This window comes from Trachypithecus francoisi, unplaced genomic scaffold (assembly GCF_009764315.1).
Source record: "Trachypithecus francoisi isolate TF-2019V2 unplaced genomic scaffold, Tfra_2.0 Lachesis_group11, whole genome shotgun sequence".
NCBI classification, from domain to species: Eukaryota; Metazoa; Chordata; class Mammalia; order Primates; family Cercopithecidae; genus Trachypithecus; species Trachypithecus francoisi.
Genome location: NW_022681456.1, coordinates 65088981 through 65103873, shown reverse-complemented (window position 1 = coordinate 65103873; position 14893 = coordinate 65088981). Strand labels below are relative to the sequence as shown.

At 43.8% G+C, this 14893-nt stretch overlaps 1 protein-coding gene across 2 annotated transcripts in view; it reads right to left on the bottom strand.

Annotated features, from left to right (window-relative positions):
- CPM (carboxypeptidase M) overlaps positions 1 to 14893 on the bottom strand; it is an 84480-nt gene that overhangs the window by 37546 nt on the left and 32041 nt on the right. The gene's annotated exons all lie outside the window — the stretch shown is intronic.

The following is a 14893-nucleotide window of genomic DNA, read 5'->3' as shown; positions in this document are numbered from 1 at the left end:
CCAGTTCCAAGGCGCAAGGTGACTGGCATCAGCAGCGTGCCTCAGCAAGACAGCAGAAGCAGGAAGACAGCCAGCAGGAAGACATCTACCCTGGCCGGAAGACATGAACCCCTGAAGATCGAGAAACAGGCCATCTGGGTACAACATGGCAGTTACGTCAGACTAGGACACTTCCTGTTTACAGGAGACTATAAAACCTTTGCGGTGTCCTCACTTGGGGCTGACGCCATTTTAGGCTTCAGCCGCGTGCACCTAGGCGCTCATTAAAACAGCATGTTGCTCCACACTGCCTCCTGTTGTCTGTTGGCGCGCTTTTGGGGTTCCAACCAATGCAACAACCTTACACTCAGGAAGCTGAGGTGCAAGGATCCCTTGATCCCAGGAATTGGAGGTTACAGTGAATCATGATTGTACCACTGCCCTCCAGCCTGGGACACAGCGAGACCTGTCTCTTAAAAAATTAATAATAATAACGAATGCATCCCAACAGGATTGAAAATGGCACACTGTCAGGGATAAGAGACTAAATGATAGGATGATAAAGCCAAGTAATTATTTTCACCTCTCTATCTTTCCAGTTTTTTAAATTAAAAAAAAAAAAACCAAACCCTATCATTCAAAAGTGCAGATACTATGTGCCAGGCACTCTGCTAAGCACTTTATGTTATTTGATAGTCACAATACCTGTGAGGTGTATGATAGCCACAATGTATAGTTGAGGAAACTTAAGTGGCAGAACCAGGGTTCAAATCCAAGTCTGTCTGATTCCAAAATCTGTGCTCTTCTGAGGATCTAAGCCTGCCTCAATGTCCCTGAAAGTACTAAACAGGCCAAAGTCAACCCCACTCTGGGGGAAAAGTTCCCAGGCAGTTCTTTCAGCATCGTGTTGCTGTGGTTTGCACCTGGAGCAAGACTGGGCTTTCTTCCTGGCTATGACTGATTACAGAACAAGACACCTGAATCCAAGGCTACCCTACTGGGACATTCCACCTTGGGTGCTAATGTCACAACTCCATCAGACTATCTCTATGTGGAGAGTCTCAGTGGGACATGCCTAGGGAGAAGCAGAGACCTTGGGTGGCCCAGTCACTGGGACAAAGCCGCAGTGATGTGAAGCACATTCCAGTTTTTCGTGAGGCTTGTTGTGTGTTTGGTCTGATACATAAAGTTCTGGTACACAGAATAATAGATCAGCTGGCTTCCCAGCCTTGCATGTTTCTCTGTGTATCCTTACAGGTCACCTTTGACCTAAGTCCACGCTTGAGAGAGTTTCCTCAATGAACTGAGTTTCAGTTTCTTCCATGTAAGTGGGAATAACAGCCCTATTGGCAAGGCTGCTGTAAGGCTGCACTGTAGTGTGAGTTCCTTTTATCTTTCCTAATAATGATCCAAAGATCTGACATCAATTTCACGTATGCACATTCCCACTATACCCTACACACAAGAAGTTTATCACATACAGCACGCAAAACCCACATTAAATAATGAGTGAATCCCCAGAAGAGTTGAAAATCACGTATTATTTAGGTCAGTTTAAACACTCAGTCCCCAAAGTTCACACGCCCTCTGTATTTGAAGGAGAGGAAGAGGTACCTGGTTAAGTGGTTTATTACAAACAAAACAAATGGAGGTTAACAAACAAAACAGAGACAAAAGGCATGGGTGAAGTTTCCAGACTAGTTATGCTTGCATTTTATTATTCACAGCTCAAAGCATTTTATGTATAGTCACTCATTTAACCCTAATAGCCACAAATGGTAGATATAGGGTTATCCTTTCATACACAATTCAACAGTCCTTGGGAACTTCATAAGGCAGAGGTTCTCAAAGTGTGGTCGCAGGACCAAGAGTATGAGTATCACCTGGGAACTAGTTAGAACCACACATCCTTGCATTCCACCCTAGACGTGCTGAAAGAGAAACTCTGGGGTTGGGGAGCAGTAATCTGTGTGTGTGTGTGTGTGTGTGTGTGTGTGTTTTGAGGCAGAGTCTCGCTTTGTTGCTTTGTTCCCCTAGGCTGGAGTGCAGTAGAGCAATCGCGGCTCACTGCAGCTGCCACTTCCTGGGTTCAAACGACTCTCATGCCTCAGTCTCCAGAGTAGCTGGGACTACAGATGTGCGCCACCACGGCCAACTAATTTTTGTATTTTTAGTAGAGACGGGGTTTCACCATGTTGGCCAGGCTGGTCTCGAACTCCTGACTTCAAGTGATCTGCCCACCTCGGCCTCCCAAAGTGTTGGCATTACAGGCGTGAGCCACTTCATGCGGCTGGAAATCTGTGTTTTAATAAGCTCTCCAGGTGATTCCCAGTCACCTGAAAGCTTAAGAACCACTGTAACAAAGGACAAGACTGAGTAGTCTATCCATGGAGTCCCTGCTATGTTCTTAACCACTATGCTGTACTGCTAATCACCTCAGAGATGGAAAATGGAAAACATCGAAGAAAAAAAATCAAAGAAAAACAAAAGAAATGTGAGTGTGTGAAGCAAGCTTGCTGTGTACTGGCTTCTGTTGTTGAGGTTATTGTCTGTCTCCCCTCTGGGGAGAACTGGAAATGGAAGAAGGGAGTCGAGGGGCACGATGAGGATGGTTTGAGAAGTGATGGATATTGTTTGCTGCCTTGGTATTGTTTGATTAGCGGGTACATCCCAAATTGCTCTCCACTTAAGGACTACAGGTGAGCCTTAGTCACTTTGCTCCAGAGCTGTGGAATCTGGAGTAGCTGCACTTCTGGGATCAGGCTGTTAGGTGTTCTCCCTCCACTCAGTTTGAATGCTAGTCAGCAAATAGGCTAAGAAAGTAGGGTAGGTAGGCCGGGCATGGTGGCTCACACCTGTAATCTCAGCACTTTGGGGGGCTGAGGCGGGTGGATCACTTGAGGTTGAGAGTTCGAGACCAGTCTGACTAACATGGCGAAACCCCATCTTTACTAAAAATACAAAATTAGCTGGGCGTGGTGGTGCATGCCTGTAATCCCAGCTACTCGGGAGGCTGAGGCTGGAGAATCCCTTGAACCCAGGAGGCAGAGGTTGCACCGTTGCACTTCAGCTTGGGCAACAAGAGCAAAACTCTGTCTCAAAACAAACAAAATAACAAACTGAAAAGAAAGTAGGGTAGGCATGTTCCCATGCATAAGTGAGAGTTGAACAATGAGAACACATGGACACAGGGAGGGGAACATCACACACCGGGGCCTGTTGGAGGGGTGGGGGACAAGGGGAGGGAGAGCATTAGGACAAATACCTAATGCATGTGGGGCTTAAAACCTAGAGGACGGGTTGATAAGGTGCAGCAAACCCCCATGGCACATGTATACCTATGTCACAAACCTGCATGTTCTGCACATGTATCCCAGAACTTAAAGTAAAATTAAAAAAAAAAAACTGACAAAAAAAAAAAAAAAAGAAAAAGAAAAAAGGAAGTAGAGTGGCTGGAGTGGCAAGGGAAGGAAAGACATGGACAAAATCCATCTGCACCATACACACCCTGTCTCTGGGACATGCACCTTTTTTCATGGCAAACCACCCGGCGTGCACTGGGGTTTCTGCAGAGTTTCCAGTTTAGGTCAGTCCACAGGAACACCCAGTCTGTTTCTGAACTTGCAAAGCTGAGAGTCTGTCAGATGTGATGCCCTCTAGCCCGCCCCAGGTCAGCCACAGGATCCCAGTAAAGCTTAACTGTCATATTCTGCATACTGGGCTGGGAATTCCTGACTTTGTTTATGGACAGGGGAATCTGTCAAGGAAGGGTCTCAGGGAGTCAGGTGTCCCAGGGGTCTTGTGCTGCTGTGATAAGAGTAAGTGCTCTATTCTGCTCTGAAGTAATGAAGGGGCTGGGCTGTTTCTTCTGCCTAGGTCAATTCTAAAATCTACTTAGAACCATGAGTTTTGCAGTTCAGTTTAATATGGGAGCGAGAGGAACACGGGAGGCTTCCCTGTTCAGGCATCCCAAAATGGAACGAGAAATAGGCAGGCATTTGACTCCGACTTCTGCTGCACTGGAATTTCCCGTTGCACAGATTCTGGTGTGGGCTCTAAAATGAGGCCACCTGCTGTGTGAGTATAACCCTGGGCCTTGTGGAGGTTGTGGGACTCAGCAGTCCCCAGGGATTCTGTGTGGATCTGGGAACTATGTCCCCTGCACTTTTCTCTCTGGCCCACCTCTTTGGGCCCAGCATTCCTGGCTCTTCTAACTGATCGCCTGGACAAGGAAGCTTTACTCAGTGGAGTATGCTAACCCTGCGATGGCACTCTGAGGGTAGGGTGTGGAGCGCTGGTTGTTACCAGGGACTACCTCATGCTTACCAGTCTTCACAGCTGTCTTGTCATTCACTCCACCCCTTGGCTGCACCACCACCACCACTGCCACCATATACACCCTAGTCACTCTCTAATCCTGTGTCATCTTTCTTCACAACTTTTTCACTCTTTGAGATTGTATATTTGTTTATCTATATAGTGTCTGTCTCAACCAAAATGTAACCCACAAGGGCACTGCCTGTTGTGTTCACCATTTTGTTTAGGTTGCTGGTTTTGTTCACTGCTAACCTAACAGTGCCTGGCACATAGTAGGTTTCAATTAGCATCTACTGTAACATTTCAAAAATTATTGGTGTATCTCCAGGACTGCTTTTTATTGATAACTATCGGCACATAACATCCAGATCCAGATTCTTCCCCTGGGTATTCAGGGTCCTCGATCATCTGCCCTCCACCTGAATTTCCCACTACCTGCTACCACAAATGTGCCTGCAGGAGACAGGTTCCTTTCTGCACCCTAGTACCCAACGCACAGCCCCACCTTCTTTATGTTGTTTTAGCCTAAAATGACTTCATTGGATTTTCTGCCTTTTAAAATCCTCTGAGTCCCACAGAATCCTGGTTCTAAGAAGTTTCCCCAGACTGCTCTGACTCACCTGGGTTTTTCTCTCTTTAGAATATTTCTATCAAGTGGCATCCCAAGAATTGTCAATGTGAAGCATTCTGCCTTGAAGTTAGTTTTCTAAGGGTGTCACAGCCGGGCATGGCGGCTCATGCCTGTAATCCCAGCACTTTGGAAGGCCAAGGAGGACAGATCACTTGAGATCAGGAGTTTGAGACCAGCCTGGCTAACACGGTGAAACTCTGTCTCTACTAAAAATACAAAAATTAGCTGGGCAAGGTGGTGTGCGTAACCCAGCTACTTGGGAGGCTGAGGCATGAGAATCGCTTGAACCTGGGATGTGGAGGTTGCAGTCAGCCAAGATCACGCCACTGCACTCCAGCCTGGGTGACAGAGCGAGATTCAGTCTCAAAAAAAAAAAAAAAAAGGTTTCATGTGGCTAAGTCTTGATTTCATAACAATATTATCATATTTTCCTTTTGCTCCCCTACTGTGTCTACCAGGTAAATCATGGCGATTCCCCAAGGCCCAGGTCACCTTCTTAGTAAAGACCTTGGTGGTGGGTTGTACTATTGATGGCCCAACATCTGGAGCCCTGACGAACTCAGGCATATCATGTGACCTGCTCTGTCCAGTGAAATGTGGGCAGAAATGATATGTACCACTTCTGGGCAGAGCTGTAAGAGCCAATGCGTGATTTGCCATCTCCTTTCCCTCTGACACAAGACAGGCAATGATTGGAAAGAGGGTGCTCTGTCAGCTTTGGTCCTGGAGGGAAGGTGACAGGGAGCAGAGTCACAACTGTTCAATAACGGACATATGAGTGAGATCTACATCTTTATTTTTCTGTTATAAGCCATAGCAATTTGTGGGTCTTCTATTTCTGCAGTCTAGTCCAGCCTTTTTCATATGACACTGCTTCCATAACCAACCCAAACCAAAATGACTTTCCCTCTAGTGAATGTTCATTATACTTAATGCTGATACCTGTGCTTTTTCAGATAGGGGTTCCAGAACCATACAATTTTGTGGAGGTGACCCAGAAGGAAAGAAAGCTTAGAAAATGTGTTTTAGGCCAGACAAGGTGGCTCACACCTGTAATCCCAGCACTTTGGGAGGCTGAGGCAGGTGGATCATTTGAGATCAGGAGTTCTCTGCCAAAAGTACAAAAATTAGCTGGATGTGGTGGTGCGCAGTCAAGACACTCGTTTATATTTCTGACATCACCTTCACGCTTTGACAAAATGAAGTCCAAATGAAAGCATGTTGTTGAGTAAACTTTCCTTTGTTTGGGTGATTGATCAAATATGAATTGGATCCCATGGCTCTAACTGCTTTTCCTTCAATGACTCCCTTGGGGTCTGTCTTCTTCCTGCCTCGGGTTTCCCACCCCAGTCCCATATACCAGGCCGTAGCCATTCTTCATTAAGTGTAGTTCCCAAAGGAGGTAACTCCCTGCCTTGACACCTTTAATACCTGCACTTTCTTCTGTACAGATTGTCCTTAGCCCAACCCATCAAAGCAGCCAACCTCCCCTTGCCTTTTCAAGGCTCAGCTAAAAGCCTCCTGATCCTTCTGCTCAGCCCCATCCCCTGCCACCCTAAGTTAGATGCTTCCTTTGAACTTTCATAGATAGTACCCCTGCAACCCCTCTCCTATCACTTATTGAAACCAAAGGTTTTCCTGCAAGCAAAGGATTGTGTATCTCTGTGTTTGCAAAATCCTAATGTAGTGTCTGGCGTATACTTAGCAAATGATTGATAAATGTTTGCTGAGTCAATGGATGATTGGATAAATTAACAAACAAACCTGAGAAAGTTCACTTGGAGTCCGAGTCACCCCTGGTCCAGAGATTAGAGGAAACTGTTTTCCAGTATTGATGGAAAAGTCCATGGCTAGTCTATGAGGTGCCATCTTGGGTGGGCTCTGGAAAGAACCCAATTTTCTAGATCAAATCAAGAGTCGATGGACCTTCCTGGAATACTTCCATACAAGAAAGTGCCAAGATCCAAACCAAATGTCTGGCTTCAAGTTAGATTCTTCCAACATTATGGGAAGATACAGTTTCATTTGCTTACACGTTCATCTCCATGGCATTAAAGTTTTGATATTATACCCAAGAAATGTAGATGTTAAGTCCCATTTCATTTCTTCTGGAATAGGTGAATGGGGAGGTTTGGGAATTTCAGTTCCTAAATTAGGGATAGTTGCTTTTTTAATTGAAAAAAAAAAAAAAAAAGGAAAAATCTGAAGCTGCATTGGGTTGCAATACATTTTCTTTCTTTTTCTTCAAGACAGTCAAGACTCCCAGAGAAACAGAACAGCTTGTCTCATTAATCACTAACCATCAACAAAAACAGGAAGACTGTAGGAAATTCCTCTGCCGTTCTCCTCTTGCAACTCCACCTTCTCTATTCCTCCCACTCCATTCCCAGGTCAGAGGCTCATAAACCTGTCCCGCTTCCTCTAAACATTTTAATTTTTAACCTATAAATTATAAGACATTTTTAAGAATGGAGTTTTAAAAACTGGACATAATTATCATGCCCCAATCATTATAATTTTTCTATGTTCCCCTCTAGGGTTTTTTCCCCCCCTTCATAGAGATACAGGAAACTTGTTTTTAAATCCCCAAAGTGAAAACCTCTAGGGGCCTCATACTATAAAAAGCTGAGAACTTCCCTTTTTGGTCCCTTGGGGAAGAGGTCAAACATAATCAGATTATCTTTTTGGAGGGCAATTCAGCTATAATAAGAGCGAGATCAAGCATTTTGTTAAAGTACAAATGAATACTTAAAGAGATTTCTTGGCCAAGGTGGGCGGATCACAAGGTCAGGAGTTCGAGACCAGCCTGGCCAATATGGTGAAACACCATCTCTACTAAAGATACAAAAAATTAGCCAGGCATGGTGATGTGTGCCTGATACTCAGGAGGCTGGGGCAGGAGAATCGCTTGAATCTGGGAGGCGGACATTGCAGTGAGTGGAGACTGCACCATTGTATTCCAGCCTAGGTGACAGGACAAGACTCCATTTCAAAAAAAAAAAAAAAAAGGCATAATAATTACAACTAGCACTATACATTTATTGTCCATTTGAGGTTTCTCTTTTTACAGTATGTCAGGGACATTCTGGTTCAGTGTTGAGGTTTTGTTTCTTCCTGCCCTATTGGTCTCACTCTGTCAGCCAGGCAGGAATGCAGTGGTGCAATCATGGCTCACTATAGCCTCGACCTCCCAGGGCTCAAGTCAATCTCCCACCTTAGCCTCCTGAGTAACTGGGACTACAAGCATGAGCCACTACGCCTGGCTAATTTTTGTATTTTTTTTTTTTTTAGAGACGGGGTTTTGCCATGTTGTCTAGGCTGGTCTCGAAATCCTGAGCTCAAGCGATCCACCCACCTCAGCCTCCCAATGTGTTAGGATTACGGGCAAGAGCCCCTGTGCCTGGCCTGCTGTTCTTATTTGTTATGAGTGCCTGCAGGTGTCACAGAGCTGTAATTTAAGAAGAGGTTAATTCAGATCCCTTTTGACCGCAGAAAAGACAGTTTGTTGGAGGTCTGCACAGCCCTATTGTCTATTTATTGCTACCATAATAACTCATCCTTTAGTGGCAAGGAATAATGGCAATTAATTTACCAGTTTCCCCATAAGCTACTCTGGAGAAGAAAGGCTTTCTTGCATTCATCCTATTTCCTGAGTTTTACCCTAAAAAGCTCTCATTGTAAAGTGAAGCAAGTGAGAGTCCACAGTGAAGGATGCTCAGCTCCCAATAGCAGGAGAGGCTTTGAAGTTACCAAAATTAGTTTCCCTAACCGGGACATTTGGTGAATTAACAAAGGTGGACCACTTCTCACTAGTACCACTGTTTTGAGATTTAAATCTCAAAAATAGATCAGTAGTTTACTAAAGACATCAAAACCAGTATTTGAGCAGCACATCATCTGCCTGAACACAGCATGTGAGATGAGATGATATGCAGTATCCTCATCAGGGCATCTGACATAGTGATGAAACGTGCAGGTTCCACAGTCAGTGTCAGGGCTAAAGCCCAGCTCTGTCACTTACTAGCCATGTGGTATTGGGCAAATTGCTTAATCCCTCTAAATGAGTCAGTTTCCTCATCCATATTGTGGGATTAACAGTACTTACCCTCATGGGGTTGTTGTGCTGTCTCATTGAATTCTTACAAGCTTTAAAAATAGTGCCAGAAACACTGTAAGCATGTGTTTGAGGGCCTCAGGTGTACAGATTGGCTGATGACAAACTACTGGCTCTAGCAGATGATGTAGTATCAGACCAATTAAAGACAAATTTTGGATATAAACAGTGTACATAACATAGGGATAGACTGCCAACTTGTTATGCCAAGAGACAGCAGAAATGTATGCGCCAGAAGATCTGCACATCAGGTCAAATAGACCAACACTCACTGAAGTTAAAAAGAAAACTGAAGTGTGGATTCAGAAGGTGGAAGGGGCTGTTTTGAGAGAACATGTCCTTCAGAATGTATTAGCACGAAAACTGTCACAAACATTCACACCACCAAGCATCAGGTAAATTACCTTCTCAACTCCAAGGACTGAATCTCATTCAGAATTCCCAGGCCCTAATAGCAGAGAACAGTGCTGAACTGGGAAGCCGCACGTTGCCATGAGGGCAGGGCAGGAAGCCAAGTCACCTCTGTTAACTGTGTTGAATCATTAACCATAAACACATCTTCCACAACATTTTCTTACATGGCCTGTTTCCAAAATTATTGAGGACATCACATAGATTTTGACTATCTCAATGTTAATGAGACTGGAAAGCATGATAAGAATTTCCAGTCTGGTTCTGTTGTGGAGAGACTCCAACTCATCACTGTAAGAGGGCAAGCCAAGAGCGTGTAGACAAGAAAATGGTTCATTAGGAATCAACCAATGACATAAAATTGGTTCAATATGAATCGGTCAATGCCAGCAAAAGGCAGGGGAACTGTCCTAGATACATGTCATCACGCATTTGTCCAAACCCCTAGAATGTGTAACACCAAGAGTGGATCATAGTCCTAGTGTAAACTGTGTATGTACTTTGGGTGGTAACAATGCTTCAGTGTAGCTTTATTGGTTGTAACAAATGTACCACTCTGGTGGGGGATATTGATCATGGAGAAGCTATGCACGTGTGGGGATAGGGACAAGGGGTATGTGGGAAATCTCTGTACCTTCCTCTCAATTTTGCTTTAGATAATTTTTTATTTTGGGTACTGGTTCTTGGGTTTTTCAAAGTAAATATTTATATTTGTATTGACTTTGCCACAGTAGGTAGGGCAAATTTGCTCTAAAACTGCTCTAGGAAAATAAAGTCTTTAAAAAAAAAGGTGGTGAGGAGGGGGAAAGGTTTGGAAAAGGTAAAGGTAAGAAACTATGCTCCCATGCACTGCCTCCTACAGCTTGTAAGGGTGGGATTTAGGAGCCAGAGAGGTCAGGGTTGTTCACCTGAAAGGTGAAGCCACCTGGAGGGAGAATGGAAGCCCCAAGGTGAGTAATCCACAGGCTGCTTCTTCCCAATGAAAACACAGAGCTATACTACCCATATTAGAAAGGGGTTAAGAAATTAGTATGTAAACTCTCCAAAACCTGGTTAAACACACTCTTTATTAAATCTCTCTATTTGGAAAAAAATTATTTGAAAATTTTTATTACAACTAGCAAAGCTATAAAAACAGTTCAAAATCATACGATTTATGGGATCATTGAGACTTCTGGTGACTCAGTCATTCATCTAGCAAAGGCCTAGTGATTAACATAAGAATAAGGAGTCAGTACAGTTTGGGTGTTGGGCAAGTTTAATCATAACCTCCATATCTTCCTCAGGATGGACTTTGGATGGAGTAAAGGGGAAGGGATATAAATGTTTGGACTTATTCAGTCTCAGTTAGATCACCACTCCCCTTCAGTCTCTGGGTAGAACAGAGCAAGTAGCAGGAATATTACAGGAGAAGAAGAGGAGAGAGGAGAGGGAAGGGGAGGGAATGGCACAGGGGCTGAGAAGGAGAGTATCAGAAAGAGGCACCTGTGTGTCACCCAGCCTGGGAATGCCAACTGAGGAGCTCTATTTTACTTAATATGCATCAGTGCAGGACCAAACATTTGTTGCTTTAAGAATCCTTTCAATTTATCCTTTAACAAAATCATAACACATACTTGATAACAAGCTTGAGAAGCTACAAGACAATCACTCAACTTCTTTCCAAGGACTGGTAAATACGAGATTTGTTTACCTTTTTGTTTCTATTAATTTTTAAGATAGCCAAGTCAATACAAATATAAATACGTTACTTTAAAAAAACCCAAGAACTAGTACCCAAGTACTCCACACATTGAAATACCCTGCCTCAAGAAATTATCAACAGATTTCTTTAGCTTATCAAAGCACCTGGCAATGATGCTCTCAGCAGACTCATTAACAATGATCACTAATTAAGGGGCATAATAAGGGGATCTGCTCTAGTAGAAATCTCTATTGGTTTTGGACTTTTCCAGTGTTTCACTGAGATTTGGGGTATTAGGATAGCAGAGGGGTGGCATATTTAAATGATGTCGTAATCATGGAATCAGAGGAAAAATGCAAAGATTTCGGGAAATCATACCTGCTTAAAATACTGATATTTTACATAATATCCAAAGTGTTTTATCATTTAATCCTCAACAGAAACACCATGAGATAAGTAAGGCAGGTACTATTATTTTACAAATGAGGAGATGGGCTCAGACAGCCTGGGCTTTGAACTGGGTTTTTGTTTGTTTTACTCTAATGTTAACGTCTCTCCAATGTAAAACAGACCTTCTTCTACCTCAGAGGCAACTGATGTTTACTTTTCTTAGAATAAAGAACTTGAGACATCTCACTCCCAAAATAAAGAGCTTCGTCTCCCGTGTCCCTCTCCCCACCCTAAAAAAGTGACAAAAAGTCACTATTAACAAGTTGCTTCTCCAATAGATGAGCATTATTCAGACTCATCGATGAGAAGATGCTGTCTGGAAGTTGTAAGTTTACTTTCTTTTGTATCTATAATAACTTTGAGACATTAACTGCCTACAATGTTATTGTTAACAAACATTGTTAACAAAGTCAATGTTACTTTGTTAACAGCAAGTAGGCCTACATGCTCACAAAGAAACTTGAACCTATTATGGGAGTTGGTAAATTTCTCAAGCTGTGCATTTACAGTTGGCTGATCACATGTTTTTTCCCCCGAGCTGAAGACAGTAGCTTCAATACAGCCATCTTTCTCTTTTTTCCCCCCTTTGGAACTATTGAAGTCTCAGTCAATAATGCTCTCTCATACCCGTAAACTGTAGCTTATGTTCAATATATTCAAAGGACCAACACTGAATGCTAAGGCTCTGAACTGTTTGTAAGAGTAGGCCGAAGATTACATGGGCACCGCCACTGAACATTTTTAGGTCAGAAAATCTCCCAAGTCCAATTCTTTGGCTTCGACAAACTGTATAATTCACTTGCATCTCAGATTAGCTCCTACCTTAAAATATAAGTTGAGAAATACCCATTGCAGAAGGAGCATGAGGAAATGAAGCTGTTAATAAGCCATTTGAGTTTACCCACCCATTAAATCACATCTTATCTTGATCTTAGTTTGTATATTTTAAATTAATAATTTATGCTCTGCTAGTTTCACAAAGGACATGAGGCAGCTTGGTCATACAACACATTGCTCACTGGCAAACTATTCTCAAGAAAGAATGGGCCAAGTGCCATATTCAGAGGCCTAGGACTGATTTCATGCACATAAATATACAAGTCAGGCCTCCCTCCCTCTGTCTCTCCTTCCTTCCATCCGTCCCTCCGTCCCTCCCTCCCTCCCTCCTTTTCTCTCATTCTTTCTTTCTTTTGACTGGGTCTTGCCCAGGCTGGAATGCAGTGGTGTGAACATGGCTTACTATAGCCTGGAGTTCCTGGGCTCAGGTGATCCTTCTGCCTTGCCCTCCCATGTAGCTGGGACCATAGGCATGTGTCACTATACTTGGCTAATGTTTTGTAGAGACGGGGTCTCACTTTGTTGCCCAGGTTCGTCCCAAACTCCTGGTTTCAAGCAATCCCCCACCTTGGCCCCCCAAAGCACTGGGATTACGGGCGTGAACCACCAAGCTTGGCAAGTCAGGTCTCTTGAAAGGAATCTACTTTTCCACAGGCTGTGACACAGAAACCTTGGTAGAAAGTCCAAATAATTATAAGAAGCCATTCCAGAGAGACCCTTGACTATAACAGATACCTTCTCATAATGGATCGATGTATCCCTAGCTCATCTCAAGTCTGCTGGGACAATCACAACTCTGTGCCTATCATGTGCAGTACGTGGTGGCCAGCTTTGTCCTTTCTGACAATGTGCATCTATTTACTTCAATTGAGATTGAGAAATCTGTAGACACGGACTTTACTCAAGTTACTTCATTTTTACCACAGAGTCAAATGGTTGGGCTTCAGGATGAGGCAGATTCTTAGGGGAAGATGTCAACAAGATTTGCCAAGGTTTTCACATTGCTCAATACATCAGCAATGCTGAGCAACAGAATTGCTAATACCTTCAGATATGCCCAACCACCATTCAGAATTAGATGAGCTCTTGAAGACCAACCATAAGGGTACTGTTCAAGCTACTCTCTCCATTTAACACACAGGGAGGTGGGCACAAGATCACACGACAGAGGCCCAGTGAGAAAGCAGAGGCAGTCGGAACCACAGCCTGGCACGTGGGTGGAAGGGGAAGAAGAGAGAGGGGAGGATGCTCACAGTGATTCAGTCATACTTGAATGACTCCTATCTAATGAACATAAAACTAAGTAGAATAGAGCCAGGCCTGGCATTTTTAAACGGTGCATTAACATACAGAAACGTGGGTTTTTTTGGGGAATGGAGTTTCATTCTTGTCACCCACACTGGAGTGCAATGGTGTGATCTCAGCTCACTGCAACCTCCACCTCCTCACCTCCTGGATTCAAGCAATTCTCCTGCCTCAGTCTCCTAAGTAGCTGGAATTACAGGCACGCACCACCACGCCTGGCTAATTTTTGTATTTTTAGTAGAGACGGGGGTTTCACCATGCTGGCCAGGCTGGTCTCGAACTCCTGACCTCAGGTGATCCACCTGCCTCAGCCTCCCAAAGTGCTAGGATTACAGGCGTGAACCACCACACCTGGCCAAAATACAGAAACATTTTAAAACATTTCTCATGATATGCATGAGAAGGATTCAGACAAATCTTTTTTTTCCTCTTTCTCTCTCTTTTTTTAAAAAAAAAAAACAGGGTCTCACTCTGTCACCCAGACTACAGTGCAGTGGTGTGATCTCAGCTCACCACTGCCTCCACCTCCTGGGCTCAAAGAATCCTACGACATCAGCCTCCTGAGTAGCTGGGACTACAGGCACACACCACCATACCCAGCTAATTTTTGTATTTTTTGTAGAGACAGGGTCTCGCTATGTTGCCCAGGCTGGTCTTGAACTCTTGGGCTCAAGTGATCCACTCGCCTTACCCCGCAAAGTGCTAGGATTCCAAGTGTGAGCGACTGTACCTGGCTCACAGAAATCTTATTGTAGTTATTTTATATAGTGTTTTTGCATTTTTGTGCATTAAAAAAATCATGGATACATGTAAGATATAGCCTTGTTTCTTGGTGAGTAGGTCTATGTGAACCTACCCACAAAGGCAGAGGGAGCTAAGAGGTTTAAGAAAGAGGCTGATAAATCCAGTTCCTCAGAAAAAAACATTTAATAGGGACTTACAAATAGAAGCAATGTATTGGGCTGCTCCAGAAAGTGAGTCCCTGTGTCCACCCACCAGAAATGATCCTTTACATAGCAAGTGTTTAGAATAAAGACAGCTGGTCATGTCTCAGACCCTCCTGGGAAACACTGGTGACCACTGGGGAAGTCAGATAAGCATGTTTATGAGGGGTTATCTGTGCTACAGGCATTGTTTCTTGGCCTTGTTGCAGGAACACCTTGGC